The following is a 15964-nucleotide window of genomic DNA, read 5'->3' as shown; positions in this document are numbered from 1 at the left end:
TGTTGGTAGAAATGTGGACTCTAAAGATACTTCTGATAAAATCTTAGACAAAAATGATGCATGTGTTATTGCAAACTTGAAGGAAGACAATAAATGTACTAAAGTTGCAGAAAAAGATGGTAACATTGACTACTGATTTTGGATTGAAGGCAAACTGTAAATGCCATAAGCTGGGATACTTGACTGAAGAGATTTCCAAATTGAGTTTGGAAAGTATAGCCTGGTTTCTCTTGCAGTTTATAGTGAAATGCAACAGGAAAGAGTTAAGCTGAGAACTGAACACTTGGGTACAAAGAAACCAGAAATTGATGGTCAGGAAAATTCTGGGCTTCCAGAAAGGTGACCCCATAGAATAGTGCCACATATGAGGATTTAACCAAACATGGAACCAGCCATTTCAGAAAAAGCCAGAGTTGGAAATGGAGTTATCCAGAAAGGATTTGTGGACGGTCCGATTATGCAGGGCTAACTCCATTAAATTTCAAAGTCTGAGAGTCATTTATCCTCACAGATTTAGAAAGCGGCAGTCTCACCCTTTACAAGGGTCTATGCAGTGGCACTGTTCTCTCCAAATGTTGGGATGGGCATTGCAACCTTGGGAATTTTGGGGAGACCACCATTTTGTCCAGCTTCAGAAGCATCAAGGCAGCACCTAGGCTCTCTCCAATCCCTGGGGAATAGATAGAAACTATCTATTTGAAAGGATAGAAACTCTGACTGTGTTTGCCATGTGCCCTTCCACTTGAGAGAGAGACCCTGAACTTCATTGGCCTTCTTAAACCAAGCTATCTTTCCCTGGATGCCTTTGATTGGACATTTCTATAGACTTATTTTAATTGGTACATTTTCTCAGCCTTAGAACTGTAAACTAGCAACTCATTAAATTCCCCTTTTTAAAAGCCATTTCATTTCTGGTGTTTGCATTCTGGCAGCTAGCAAACTAGAAGAGATTTTGGTACCAGAGAGTGATGTGCTGCTGTGGTTTGCAAATACCAAACATGTTTGAACAGCTTTTTAAATGGATAAGGGGAAGAATCTGGAGGAGTTGTGAGGAGCTTGACAGAGAAGGCCTAGAGTGTTTTGAAGAGAATATTGGTAGAAATGTGGACTCTAAAGATACCTCTGACCAGGCTCTAGACAGAAATGAGATGTGTGTCATTACAGACTGGAAGAAAGGCAATCCTTATTTTAAAATGGCAGGTAATCTGGCAAAGTTGATTAGTGGCTTTGGCTGGAAGGCAGATTTTAAAAGCCATGAACTTGGATATTTAGCAGAAGAGATCTCCCAATTAAATCTCAAAAGTGCAGCTTGATTTCTCCTCACAGCTTATAGTGAAATGTGACAGGAAAGAGATAAACTGAGAACTGAACTCTTGGGTACAAAGAAACTAGAAATTGATATTCTGGAAAATTCTGGGATTCCAGGAGGAAAGACCTCAGAGAATAGTGCCCCACATGAGGTCTTGGTCAAATGTGAACCCAATCAGCCATTTCAGAAAAAGCCAGGATTGGACATGGAGTTAACCAGGAAGGATTTGTGGAAATTCTTTATGTCTGATGAGCATGATCCAAGGCTACTGCATAGAAAGCCAATGAGAGTGCTGTGGGACCTGTATAAACAGAGCCACGGCCAGTCTGGGCTGGAGGGTTCAGAGAAGGGATGCAGTGGAGGAAAAATAACTTCAGAGGCAAAACCATGGAGGCTGAGGTCTGACATCAAGAAACCTTGGGCCAGGAGAGCAGACTCACCCAAGCCTGTGGAGAGGGTGAGATTGCCCCAGAGGCAGAGGATGGGCCTTCCACCTCATTACAGTGGAAGAGTCATGCCACCTCAGGCCTTGGAGAAGGTGAAGCACACCCCTTGGGATTTGGGGGGAGCCTGGCTGCCACCACATGGAGGGGTTGAGTGTGCACCTTGGAGATGGCAGAGACTCAGGGTGCAGCCCCAATGCTTGGAGAGGGTGGAGCTGAAAAAAAGGTGGTCTTCTCAATGTCCTCTAAGGTTGTTTGAAGGGAGGCAGGCCTCTGTGTAGGCCTTTGGAAAGAGTGGAACTGCCACTTTCAGAAGCCCTGAAGATACATGATTCTCAGACTTTGAAATCTAATGGACTTTGCCCTATGGGTTTTCAAAACTGTATGGGTCCAGTGACCCCTGTGTTCCTTCCTCCCTATGGAAATTCGTATATGCATCCCATGACTGTTCCTCGTTTGTATGTTGGCAGCAAATAACTTGTTTTGAGTTTTTATAGGTTTGGGAGGCAGAGTATAATTTTGCCTTAGAATAGACTATGCCTGTAACTAAGTTTGATAGGAGTTTGTACGTTTCTAACTTTGTATTTCATGTGTATTACTACTGAAATGGTTTAAAGATTTCTGATATTGTCATGAAATTTGTGTATTTTCTATATGGGGAAAACATGTCTTATTTAGGGTCCAGAGGGTAGAATGTGCTGGTTTGAAAGGATGTATGTTCCCTAGAAAAGCCATGTTTTAATCTAAATCCCATTTCGTAAAGGCAAAATAATCTCTATTCAATACTATATGTTTGAATCTGTAATTAGATCTTCTCCTTGGAGATGTAACCCAATCAAGAGTGGTTGTTAAACTGGATTAGGAAACAACATGTATCCACCCATTTGGGTGGGTCTTGATAAGTTTCTGAAGTCCTATAAAAGAAGAAACATTTTGGAGAATGAGAGATTCGGAGAGAGCAGAGAATGCTGTAGCACCACAATGTGAGTCCACCAGCCAGCAACCTTTGGAGATGAAGAAGGAAAAAACCTCCCGGGGAGCTTCATGAAATAAGAAGCCAGCAGAAGAAGCTAGCAGATGATGCCATGTTTGCCATGTGCCCTTCCAGATGAGAGAGGAACCCTGACCATGTTCACATGTGCCTTTACAGATGAGAGAGAAACTCTGACTGTTCACCGTGTGCCCTTTCAGTTAAGAGAGAAACCCTGAACTTCACCGGCCTTCTTGAAACAAGATATCTTTCCCTGGCTACCTTTGACTGGACATTTCTGTAAACTTCTATGGACATGGTGTTAGATCTGTAAACTAGCAACTCATTAAATTCTCCTTTTTAAAAGCCATTCTGTTTCCTGTATATTGCATTCAGGCAGCTAACAAACTAGAACAACACTCAATCCCCTCAGAACAATGGGGTGGCAGCAAGGCTCTCCCTAATCTGCAAGGAATGTGCTCCACCCTCTCTGAGGGCTAGGGCACCAAAGTCTTCTCGAACATCTAAGCAGATATCCCACCCTTTGCCTTTGGGGCAGAGGTAATCTACAAGTACATGGATGAGTCTGCTTTCTTGGCCCAAGATTTCTTGACTTCAGACCTTAACTTTAGTTTTGCCTTTGAAATAATTTTTCTTTCAATTTTCCCTTTTTCTGTCCCTTTTAGTCCAGACTGGCAGTAGTTCCATTTATACAGGTATTGCAAGAAACTTGTCTGTTATCCATACATGGATCACCCTTCACATTTTTTGGAACTGTTTTTGGAACTGTTTGGATCCAATAGCCACTGTTTTCCTTCCAATCTTCCCCTATAGCAATGGTATCTTTTATTTTATGACTGTTCCTCTTTTGTATATTGGCAGCAGATAACTTGCTCTGAGTTTTACAATTCCAGAGCCAGAGGAGAATTTTGTCTACAGACAGGACATGTCTGTAACTTACCTTGATGAGATTTCATATTGGTTTTGACTTCGTATTGTTTTTGAAATGGTTTGAAGCTTTGCAATATTGTAATGGAATGAATGTGTTTTGTATATGGAGAAAACATGTCTTTTTGGGGTCCAGAGGGTAGAATGTGCTGGTTGGAAACTGTTGTATACCCCAGAAAACTCATGTTCTTTGATACTGATACATTATTGTTGGTTGGAATCTTTTTATTAAGTTGTTTCCATGGAGACGTGACTCACCCAAATATGGGTGGGGTGTTTTGACTAGGTGGTTTCCATAGTGATGTGTCTCCAACCATTCAAAATGGGTCACTTACTGGAGTCCTTTATGGGACAACCATTTTGGAAAAAGCTTCAGAGCCAACAGAGATGCAGACATATGGAAATTCTTGGAGTCCTGACAGAGAACAGATGGCTAGACACAGGCATTTGGAGATGCAGAGCCCAGCAGACTTCACTATGTCCCTTCTCATGATATGGTAAGCAAGCCAGAACCCAGAGCTGTGTCCCAGAGTTGCTAAGTAAGGCCCACAGACACTTAGAGAGGAAACTACTGGCATCAGAAGCTGTAAACAACTGAACCAGGGACAAGGACCAGCATACATCAGCCAAATGCCTTCCCATGTAACAGGCATTGGTCTTTGTTGAATCAAGGTATCTTTCTCTTGATGTCTTAGTTTGAACATTTTATGGCCTTAGAATTATAAACTTGTAGCTTAAAAAAATTCCCTTTTTTAAAGCCATTACATTTTTGGTATATTGCATTCCTGCAGCATTTAACAAAGTAAAAAGCAAGCTATTCACAATTCTTTTCAGTATTTCTCAGCTTCTTCCCCCCACTCTTTCCTGGATGGTGTACACTGTTCTTTTGATCTCTGGTGCCCTGAGACAGTTGTTTCAGACAGTTTCTGCCTGTTTACTCTCTGTTTTGGAGGAAGGAGTGAGTTCTGGAGCACCTTACTCTGCCATCTTCCCTGAACATTCCCTCACATTTCCAACAATTTTGCTTCCATGGTTCTCAGCAGGTCTCAGGAATATATACAGATTCATGCTTGCAGTTTTTGCATCACACTGATTGTGTGGAAATCTGAGTGACTATCTTCAGTTATGTTATTTTGACCCTACATTTCATGCACCTTGTTAGATGTAGGGCAGCAGGTATACTCCCTTCAATCTCCTATCCTACATCATAGGACCCAGGAAAATACATTTTTTCCTATATGATCCCCTCAATCTCTCATACAACAAAACTGGTGTTCCATCATACCACACATGGGAGAAAGTAGTTCTAGGTCCTTCTCCTTCTTGGGAAATACTAGAATTTAAATCCAATCCTGTCTTCTCTGATTTTTATTTCCTCATTCATCAATTTAATTAATCCCCTTTGTGATTTGGGATATATACATATAACCATAAACTCTTAGTTCTTACAATTATATTCTATTTTTTCAAACTTTGTTATCTGGAAGAGATTTTAAAGAGTCTATTCAAGAGTTCTAAAGGTGGAGATTTGACTGTTCTCTTAGTATTATTCTTACCTAGAGGTCAGTGAATTTTGGAAGCCCTTTCTGCTGCTTACTGGTAGAATGGTTTGGAGTAGGTTAAGCAACAGCAACAACAAAAACAGCAACAAAAAATTTTACATAATGAAAATGTCACCAATTTCTGTCTTATTTATTTCACTGTAATCTTTCACTCTCTCCATAGACATGAGGATTTCAAATATAGATAGGATTAGAGGGATGTGTATTATAAGCATTCCTGTAGAAATGGAAGTTTTCCTGCTGTAATTCCATTAGTAAACATATTTATATATATATATTAGTATGTATAGGTATAGGTCACTAAGTCCAAGAGTGACATAAATATGGCTGTGAGGAAAACTGTAGAGATGACTTTAACTCAAATTTTAAAAGTCCTTTAGATAAGGATATATATATTTATATATATATATATATATCCTTAGCTATATATACATATCACAAAATTTCCCATTTTAATCATTTTGAAGGGTATACTTTAGTGGTATTAATTGCATTTACAATGTTGTGTTATCATCACTACCATTTTCACCATGTTTTTTTCACGACCCCAAACTGAAACTGTGTAACCATCAACCAAAAAATCTCCCATTCTCCCCTTCCCCTGGCCCCTGGCAACTTCCAATCTACTCTCTGTCTTTATCAATCTGCTTATTCTAGATATTTCATTTAAGTGCAATTACACAATATTTGTTCTTTTGTATCTGGCGTATTTCACTCAATATAATGATCTCAAGGTTTATCCATGTTGTAGCATGTGTCATACTTCACTGCCCTTATGTCCATATACAGCACAACTTGTTGATCCATTCATCTGTTGATGAACATGGGTTGTTTCCATCTTTTGACTTTTCTGAGTAATGCTGCCATTGGTGTGCAAGTATCAGAGATCCTGTTTTTACTTCTTTTGAATGCATGTCTAGAAGTGGAATTTCCAAGTCTATGGTAATGCTATGTTTAATATTTTAGAACACTTGTTCACTGTTTTTAACAGCATCTGCACCATTCTACAACCTCACCAACAACACACAAGGGTTCCAATTTTTCCACAACCTCACCAACACTTATTATTTTCCATTTTTAAAATAATAATCACCTTACTGTCTTAGTGGAAATGAAGTGGTATCTCATTGAGGTTTTCATTTGCCTTCCACTAGTGACTAATGATGTTGAACATGTTTTCATATGCTTATTGGCCATTTGCATATCTTATTTGGCTTAGTGAGATATTTTACACAAAGAATATATACTTTCATAGACTGTAACTATATTAGCAACATTTTCAGGGCATTTCTAGGTCTCATTTGGTCTATTTATGTAAGGCTAAACTCTTTACAAGTGGATGCCTGTGTGGTTCTTAGAAGCTATGGCATCTAGATATTTTGAAGCAATAGCCAGAACTAGAAATAATTAGAGAAATGAAAGTCAATTTTATTAAATGATTATCTAAAGGTTTCAAATAGTGGGTGCAAACCATTTAACTAAAACTGGAACAGAACCCATGTCTGGCCAGGATCCTTCATCGGCAGAACCAGTTATCAGTACCGTGCCCTTCAGGAAATGTAGTCTCCTTTGGGAAGGCACGCAAATGAGGTGGCTTACTTCAGTTCCTAAGCCTCCTCTCAGCTTAAATCCTTGTTTGTGTGTGTGTGTGTGTGTGTGTGTGTGTGTGTGTGTGTGTGTTGTTACCCTGCCTTGGAGTGAGTGCAGGGTCAGTGTCCTTCCTGTGAAGTTTAGAATAAATGTTTGATGTACTGATCATTCCAGGCAGTTAACGCATACCTTCTAGCTTGTCAAAATGCTTTATCTCTATGAAGAATTCAAAAATATCAGGAAGATGGTACATTTCTTTTAGCGTGAACTATCCTCTCCCTTCAATCCTCATAGCTGTGAAACAGATTTGCTTTTTGAGAAAAATGATCCTGAAATAATACAGAAATTGTTCAGAAATTTCAGGAAGAACAGATTTTTCTACCTTAATTTGCATTCTCTACCCCATTATCATGAGCTTTTAAAATGTAATCTTCTATGCTTCTTTTCAAACACTAGCCTCACAACCCAAAGCTTTGGAATGATAAAATTGATTTTATGTGTCTGATGCCTTATAAGACAATAAGTGAAAAAATAATATCTTTTATTAGAACCCTAAACCATTTTTCTTTGAAGAAAATGCAGTCCTGCTTAAATGCACTTTTAAAAATATTTTAAATTTCTCAAACGTTTGGTGAATTTAAACAGGGCAACTATAAAATTACAAATCATAATTAGAGCTGCAGTTTCTTACTTTATCTGAAACACTGACAATAAAGCCTAAAGTAATTTAAGCTTCACAAATATTTTGCCTAAAATAGTTTATTTCATTGCTTGGAAGAAAGTTCTTTTTGGTGAAGGTCAATTATAGAGTTGGTTGAGTGCTACTTTACTTTAGGATTCAATTACCCACAAATACCAAACAGTGTTAAAGTAGAAGATTGTTCATACCAATGCTTCATTTCATTGTCTATGGAAGTAAATTCTACATGAGAAGTGTCTGTATATCACATGAAATGACTATTATTTAATTTTCATAGCATTGAATACATGGCATCTCTCTAATTAGTTTTTCATTTTCTTCTCAATCTACCCTCTATGGGTAAGGGAGAAAACCATCCATTTCTATTCTTTTCTGAATTGATAGCTATCTGAAAACTTTTAAAAATCATGTTTTAAATGTATTGGATATAAAGAGCAATTCAAGAATTTACCATGAACTTTGTGTCTTGTGGATAATTGACGGAGTGATAATTCTCTACCTCCCCTCCTCTATTTTTTTCAGGAATGCATAATCTGGTGAGACCATAAGCACTGGCATCATCAAAGTTACTGTAAGGTTATTGTCATAACACTTCTTTGCATTGAATCATTTTAGAAGCATAAAATGATTATTTCTTACTGGTGAAAAGATCAGACTCCGGAGTTATGCACGTCTCAAATATACATATGCTCTTAGCAGGCAGGGAGGAAACACTTGGTGTCTGACACCTTCTAATGTTCCAGGCTTGATTTCCTAAGAAGGATTTATAAGAAATACCCCACCTCCCAATCCTAAGTCGTTCAGCTGTTCTGGATAATTTAGAAGGTCACTGAAGGGTCAATATCCTGTTCTGAAATTAGAACCAGGTATAAGCATTCTGAACCCTGATTCCAGAAGCCTTTGTTAGCTCTCCATTAGCAAAGATCTCTCCAAAATAAAAGAAACCCAAGTCAAAATATGCCTCCTATCACAGAAAGGATCGTCTCTAAAGGATTCCAAATGGCCAAATGTCTTTATAAATATATATATATTATATATATATATAATTTCTGTAACTTCATACTTGCAAACAAGTTCTGACATTGTAATCCATGGAAAGGAGAGGATGAATGAAGGCCAGTCTTGATGCCACTACAACTTTCTCTCTCTTTTGAAGATATCCATTGCTTTGAGATGGAGCTTAGGCTGGCAAAATGGTGGCCAAAGCTGCATGTAGACTAGTATCTGTGAACTGCGAGCTGATTTTTAATGAAAGGAAATGAGGAGTGACTTGGGAATCTATCCTTAATTCCTCAACTGTAGAATCCCAACTAGTGTAAGAGTAAATTCTGATTTTTTTTAGAAGTTGTGTAAAGTATATTTAGCTTTAATGAGTCAGACTTCACAATCTGTCACATTTATAGGACATGAGTAATCCTCAACACTTCATCTCTCAGGAGTCTGTCTTTATTAGCAAAGTATGAGCTACACAGTAAAGTGATGTTTTTCCTGTGCCTAAAAGCAAATAGGACACATATTAAAAAAAAATATTCTTCAAGTCTCCTGAAAATAACATAATCACAAAAAATAGAATGATTATGACAAAAATTTACATTGAGAATTAAGAAGAAGGGAAAAAACAGAGACAAGAAAATAAGCTTTAAATATCATTGACACTCTATTCTTACCTGTCTACAAATAGCTGCCCATTTTCTGTAGATAGTTAAAGTTGTGAAATGGAAGACCAACAATCCCAGCTTGAAGAAAGACTTGTTTTGCCAAAAATAATCTCCTAAAGGCAAAAGTAGTTTTAACCTCATATTTTTTACACAGCTCAAAATTGCAGTTTTCAGTGGAAATATTAGTCAGTTACTCTACAGAATTTTCTATGCATACAGCTTGGCTTTCTAGCTAGTGCTTTTGAGACCAACCACTTCATTTTAACAAATATTCAGAAGTGACTGACTGTGTGCTGTCATGTGTTTGGTGGAAATGACTGTGATGAGAATGCATTTATACCCATTTATTTACCCAATGCTTCTCGTACCAAAGGGGAGTAAGCATGAATCCTCCGTGAATTTATTCTCCTCTCTTTTTCAGCTGGAAGAACAAGGCCCACTTTTATAATCTGCCAGTACCTGGGAGGCTCAAGGCTCTCTGAAATCTGTAGGTTCTGTAATAGAATTGGTCATTGCCATTTTTTATTTCTGAATTGGAAATTACCGTATTCTGAACTCTAGAACAGAACTCAAGTGAGACAACAAGATGCCTAAAATGAGTATTTTGCCTCAACACAAAGGCAGGCATTTATATCCTCAAAATCAATACAGGGAAAGCTTTATCTTGTTTTATTTTAAATTTTCAAAAACCAGAAACAACTGATGTTTCCTATATGCCAGGTGAAATCAAGTCATTCTTGGCTAATTTCTAAAGCTTAGCTCTTAGCCCAAGAAATGAGGATTTTCATGTTGTGTGCTTCTACTTGCCACAGATACACAGACACAATTTTATTTAAGAGTCAGCATGACAAGAGTATATATGTCCAGGAAAGTATAGCAACATAAGGTCATGTGAAATAAGAAAAACAAACAAACAAAAAAAAAAAACCAGGCAATATTGCAAATTGCTACAGTAGAAGGAAAACAACTGAGCAGAGGGTTCATTAGTAGCAGTGATACAAGAAAAGTAAGGTATTCTTAGAAAATGGGTCATGAGCACATCCCTTCTATCCCAACTATATCCCTACTGCTTCCTGAATGGAATGTATGCCAGTGTGGGAGGGTCGAGAGAAAGACATAAAGGTTGTATGTACAATGCTTAAACTAGTGAAATAAATTGTTATCTATCCAGTGGAGATTAAAATAAGAAAATAAAATAAAAATTAATACCTACTATATAGCAATTGCAATACATGTAAATTTATTTTAAAATATTCAAAAGATACAAAGGACTGAGACTCTCAGAATTGGTTGAAACAAAAACATCCAACAAAATGTCTTCTACAAGAGACACACCAATACTCTTAAACACATACACACATACACACAAGTTGATAAGGATGAGGAAAGATACACCTGAAAACATTAACCATAAGAAAGCTGAAGTACAAATATTGTTCTTTGCCAAAAATACAGAGTAAGTCAACAAATATCTTACATGACAAAGAAGGATGTCATATATTCGTAAAAGGGGCAAATGGTCAATAACTGTATTCACCAAAAACACATATTCATATATTTGTCTACCAATATGGGCCTGAAATATACAAAGCAATAATCAACCCAAGTAAAAAAATGAGTTTTATTGATGTTTTTTTGAATAATCACTGTAAAATCTCAAAAAAAGCTTTTTAAACCTCTATTGATAGGATAATTTGTTTTTTCAATAATATATCTTTGATATATTTTGTTGATAGATTTCTTGAAAGTGAGCCACCTTAGTATATATTCTGGGAGTGCATGTGACTTGGTGGTTGTGATATTTTATAATTTTGATTCATGGGATTATTTCTGCTAATATTTTAGGTAGAATTCATGTACATATATTTATAAATGAGATTTGTCTGGAAGGCATTTTATGCCATCCTTATCAAGTTTTGATTTAAATATGATGACTTCTGTGTTGGCTTGAAACTTATGCACCCCAGAAAAGCTAGGTTTTTTTTTAACTCAGGCTTGTGGGGGCAGACCTATTGTTGGGTGGGATTTTTCGATGAAGTTGTTTCTATGGAGATGTGACCCTGCCCATTCAAGGTGGGTCTTAATCTGCTTACTGGAGTTCTTTAAGAGCGAGACATTTTAGAAAAAAACACGATGCTTGGAAAATAAAATGCCACAGAAAATGCTAAGCTAAGAGATGAAATCCAGAATTTGCCCTGTAGAAGCTAGCAGAGGACCCACAGACTCTTAGAGAGAGAGAAACACCCTGGAGATGTTAAGAGAAGACCCACGGACACACAGAGAAAGCCATTGGAATCAGAAGCTGAAAGCAATGAACTGGGAACGAGGACCTGCAGATACCAGCCACGTACTTTTCCAGCTGACAGAGCTGTTCCAGATGCCAGCATGGAGCCGAGATACCATCATGCTGATGCCTTAATTTGGACATTTTCATGACCTTAGAATTGTAAATGTGTAACCTAACATACCTCTTTGTAAAAACTGACCGATTTCTGGTATATTGTATTCCAGTAACTTCAGCAAATCAGAACAACTTCATATTAAGATTGTCATATTTTTCTGTTTTTTGTTTGTTTTTTACTGTAATTAGCTGTTTATTAAACATTACCAGGGTCTCAGTTGTGTTGCTCTTTATTTGTGCTTGCCCCTTAATTAGATCTTTATCTCCTTAAATTCTTTTAAATGACATTAATTTCTCTGTTTTTTTCCTCCACTTTTAGAAACATATATTCTAGGAAATTATTCTTTTCCTTTAGGTTTTTAAATTTGTCGCCAGAGTTGCATATGGTATGTATTTATTTGTATTTCACGCTGGTATCCTTTCTCATTTCCAATCTTGAATATTCTCTCTCTCTCTCTCTCTCTCTCTCTCTCTCTCTCTTCTCTCTTCTGTCCCTTTCTCCTCATCTCCATCTGTCTCATACTTATTCAGGTTTTCTTGATATGTATAGTGACAGTGATTTGAAAGAGATATGCCTGGGCCTGAAAGAAGTCTGGGAATTAGTTGACCCTCTTCTTAGATCTTTTCTAGGGGACCAGAATCAGAGGCAACTGTAACTGTGCGTGTTTGGGCACATCAGTTTGTAATAGCTTGTAGACTTTAGGCAAAACTCAGTTACAGAAATGGCTGTGGCTTCAGCAAGGGCACTGCAGGCTGGGTTCCAGAAGTGCCTGGCTGGAGCCAGGGCTGGAAGAGGAAACCTTCTCCTCTAAAGTTGGAGGTAAGAGTTAAGGTTGATTTGGGAATCCTTGAGGGATCATCATATAATTGGCTTCAGTTTTGGCCCTCTGGGCAGCAGTATTTCCAATATCCCATCAGCATTAACATGGAGAAAAAGAGCTGGTCCAATCTCTTTGGCTTTTTTTTTTTTTCCTGTTTCCTGTATGTGTTCCTTGTTTTGCTTCAGCTATGTGCACACAGCATAACTTTGGTCTAGGCGTCACACCAACATCTAACAAGATGTAAAGACCCAGTGCACTTTTTCATTGGTTGGACTTCTTCTTGCCTTTTTCTTGTGTTGTTTACTTTGGCAGATCCTTGAGGGCACAAGTGCTAGTCTGAGTTTCTCTCAGAGACAACATCTTTTGGCTTTACACTGGCATCTATTAGTACATAAAGAGCCAGTGCACAAGAAGATTGTGGGGAGATGGCAGAATAAGGAGCTCTAGAACTCAGTCTTTTCACCAGAACAATTAATCAGGCAGGAACTGTTTAAAGAACAATTATTTTGAAATTCCAGAGGTCAGAAGTACACTGTACAGCATCCACGGAAGAGTGGGAGAAAGAGGTTGATAAATTATGATAAAGAATAAATTTCTCTCCCCACACAGTGGCTTCTAGTGCATACCCCCCACCTCATGGCAGAGTGTGTGGACTTGAGCCCCTGGCAAGCTCACTGGTGACAAAAATGGATGTAAAAATCCTCTTTCTTAAGACCAGGGGTAGGCACAGATGATCACTGATCATGAGTTTTGGTCAGAGGCTTCTGATCACTGGAGGAATGGCTCTGAGGGTGGCAATGATGTCAACCTGCATTGGACAAACCCAGGGTGCAGAATACTTAGAGATGTACTGTTTTAGTTCCTCAGGGTTGTTAGGACAGTTGCTTGACAGGCTACATTTGCTGGGCAGGCCAAGAAAACATGGTTTTGGGGGGCCATGATAAAAGCTATTGGCACCCTTCTTAATCCCCAACACATGTACATTGGAGATGATCTTCCCACCCTTTGTGGACCCCTGCCCTGTTTCACCTAAGAAAGCTGACTTGAGAAATTCCTCACTGGTGTGGCCTTTTGTTCTGGTTTGGAGCTGTTATGTACCCCAGAAAATCCATGTTGTTTTAGTACAATCTTGTGGGGGAAGACCTATTGTGGGGAGGACCTTTTGAGTAGATTGTTTCTATAGAGATGTGACCCAGCCCATTCAAGGTGGGTCTGAACCACCTTGCTGGTATCCTTTATGAAAGGATAAAAGACAGATAAAACTCAGAAAGCTTAGGAGAGGACCTAAGATAGAAACATCCCAGAAGAAACAAGCAAGGACCCACAGAAGCCCAGAGACATTTTAGAGAGAAGGACCAGAAGACATTGTCATGTGCCTTCCCATGTGACAGAGGAACCCCAGAGGCTGTTGGTCTTTTTTCAGTGAAACTATCCTCTTGTTGATGCCTTAATTTGGGTATTTCCATGTCTTAGAATTGTAGGTTGCAACCTTATAAATCCCCCTGGAAAAAGCCAACCCATTTCTGGTCTAATGCATTCTAGCAGCTTTAGCAAACCAAAACAGACTTTGGTACTGAGAGTGGGGTGCTAAAATTTGCAAACACCAAAAGTGCTAGAACGGCATTATATAGGGATATGAGGAAGATTCTGGAAGAGTTGTAAAGTACTTGATAGGGAAGGCTTAGATTTCTTTGAAGAGACTGTAGAAATTGTAGAAATATAGACTCTAAATATACTTCCAATAAGACCTTAGACAGAAATGATGAATGTGTTATTGGAAATTGGAAAAAAGGCAATTCTTGTTTTAAATTGGCAGAGAATTTGACAAAACTGAATTCTGGCATTAGATGGAAGGGAGAATTTGAAAGTGATGACCTGGGATACTTAGCTGAAGAGATTTCTGAATTTAATGTGGACAATGCAATCTGGCTTCTCCTCGCTGTTTATAATAAATTGCGAGAGGAAAGGGACAAGCTGAGAACTGAGCTCTTGGGTACAAAGAAACCAGAAATTGTTAGCTTGGAAAGTGAGTCTCCAGAGAATAGATCTCCATGCTAGGATTTAATCAGTCAGCCATCTGAGTGTCACTGGACAAAGGCAATGGATTATTTTGCCTGTGTGTTCAAATGACTAATTCCTGAAACACTGGAGTTTCAAAGAAAAAAATAGTTTATTGCTAGGTGCAAAGCAGAAGATCAGTTGGCCTATCATCCCAAAATCTGTCTCCCCAAACTGCAGTAATTCTGATAATTTTATAGCATTAAAAGATGGGCAGGTTGTAGGATAATAAGCATGATGCCCCCAAATGATATAATTAGAGATTATCAAATTACTGAGCATGCACAAATTGATTACATGCTTAGGTCTCAATATGATGATGGGCATGATTTTTAGTATGAAAATTAGGTATAGGTGATATATAGGTTAAAGTATAAGCTACTGCACATGTCAAACAGTCTTATTTTGGTTAACTCCAGCTTCACTTACCAAAATAACTTTGAAATTGGAGAAGGTTAGTTCTGTACTTACAGAAGACCCTTCATTATTAAACACTAAGGGATGTCTTTAGTGATAACAAGACTTCAAAGTAAGAAAAAACTGGATAAATGGGTACAAGTGAAGGTTAGTTACAAGGTTTTTACAAATCACAAGGGCATAAGATAAAAGCTGTACAATATAATAAAGGCTAATAATGCCTAATTAGTGATCAGGGCATCTGGATTACAGTTTAGAGACTTCAGTTATTTCCTCTGTCTACTCCAGTATATCAGAAAGTAAAAAGGAATATCTAAATAATAATTCAATGTTCATAGTCATTCCTTAAATCCTAACTTCTCAGTTACACGAGGCCAAGCCAAGCTTGAAGATAGGGTTATCCAGAAAGGATTTGTAGAAAATCTTCTTGTCTAATGGTTGAGGCTCCTGTATGCTCCATGCTACATTGACAAATTTTATGTAAGATCTGTTTGAACAGAACCACTGCCAATGGACTAATAGGGACAGAAAAGGGACAGATTCAAGGAAAAATTACTTCAAGGAAAGAACATGGAAGCCAAGGTCTGGAGGTAAGAAACCTCAGGCCAGGAGAGTGGACCTGACCTGCCCATGCCTGTGGAGAGAGTGAGTTTTCCCTGGGGTTTGCAGAAGATGGGCATTCTGCTCCATTGTTCAGGAAGAGTGTTACCACCTCAGGGCTCTCAGATGCCTGGGAAATTGAGGGAGTGTACTGGTTTGAAAGGATTTATGTACCTCGAAAAGCCATGGTTTAATTCTAAACAATCTTGTGGGAACAACTGCTTCTCTTAATCCCTATTCAGTACTATAGGTTGGAAACTTGATTGGGTTATCTCCACGGAGATATGGCTCAATCAATGTGGCTATTAAACTTGATTAGATAGATATGTGACTCCACCCATTTGGGTGGGTCTTGGAATCTTATAAAAGAGGAAACATTTTGGAGAATGCTGGAGATTCAGAGATAACAGAGAAGAATGACAGAGCCACGAGAAAGCCACAACAGAAAATGCTGCAGAACCATGAAGCACAGAGTCCACCAACCAGT

The 15964-nt window shown here is 38.3% G+C and overlaps 1 long non-coding RNA gene across 2 annotated transcripts in view; it reads right to left on the bottom strand.

Moving 5' to 3' along the window:
* Positions 1–6696: 6696 nt before the first annotated feature.
* LOC143668583 (uncharacterized) overlaps positions 6697–15964 on the bottom strand; it is a 53295-nt gene continuing 44027 nt past the window's right edge. Inside the window, exons 3-4 of one of the 2 annotated variants that reach the window (XR_013168534.1) lie at positions 9190–9293; positions 6697–7151 (exon numbers count right to left, since the gene is read on the bottom strand). This is a non-coding gene — a long non-coding RNA (uncharacterized LOC143668583). Of the gene's footprint in view, positions 7152–7741; positions 9017–9189; positions 9294–15964 lie in introns of those variants that run through there. The other variant, XR_013168490.1, reaches the window with a different exon arrangement.

The sequence above is a fragment of the Tamandua tetradactyla genome, chromosome 1, assembly GCF_023851605.1.
Source record: "Tamandua tetradactyla isolate mTamTet1 chromosome 1, mTamTet1.pri, whole genome shotgun sequence".
NCBI lineage: Eukaryota > Metazoa > Chordata > Mammalia > Pilosa > Myrmecophagidae > Tamandua > Tamandua tetradactyla.
The sequence above is the reverse complement of the archived record's forward strand: the minus strand, read 5'-3'. Positions and strand labels throughout refer to the sequence as shown.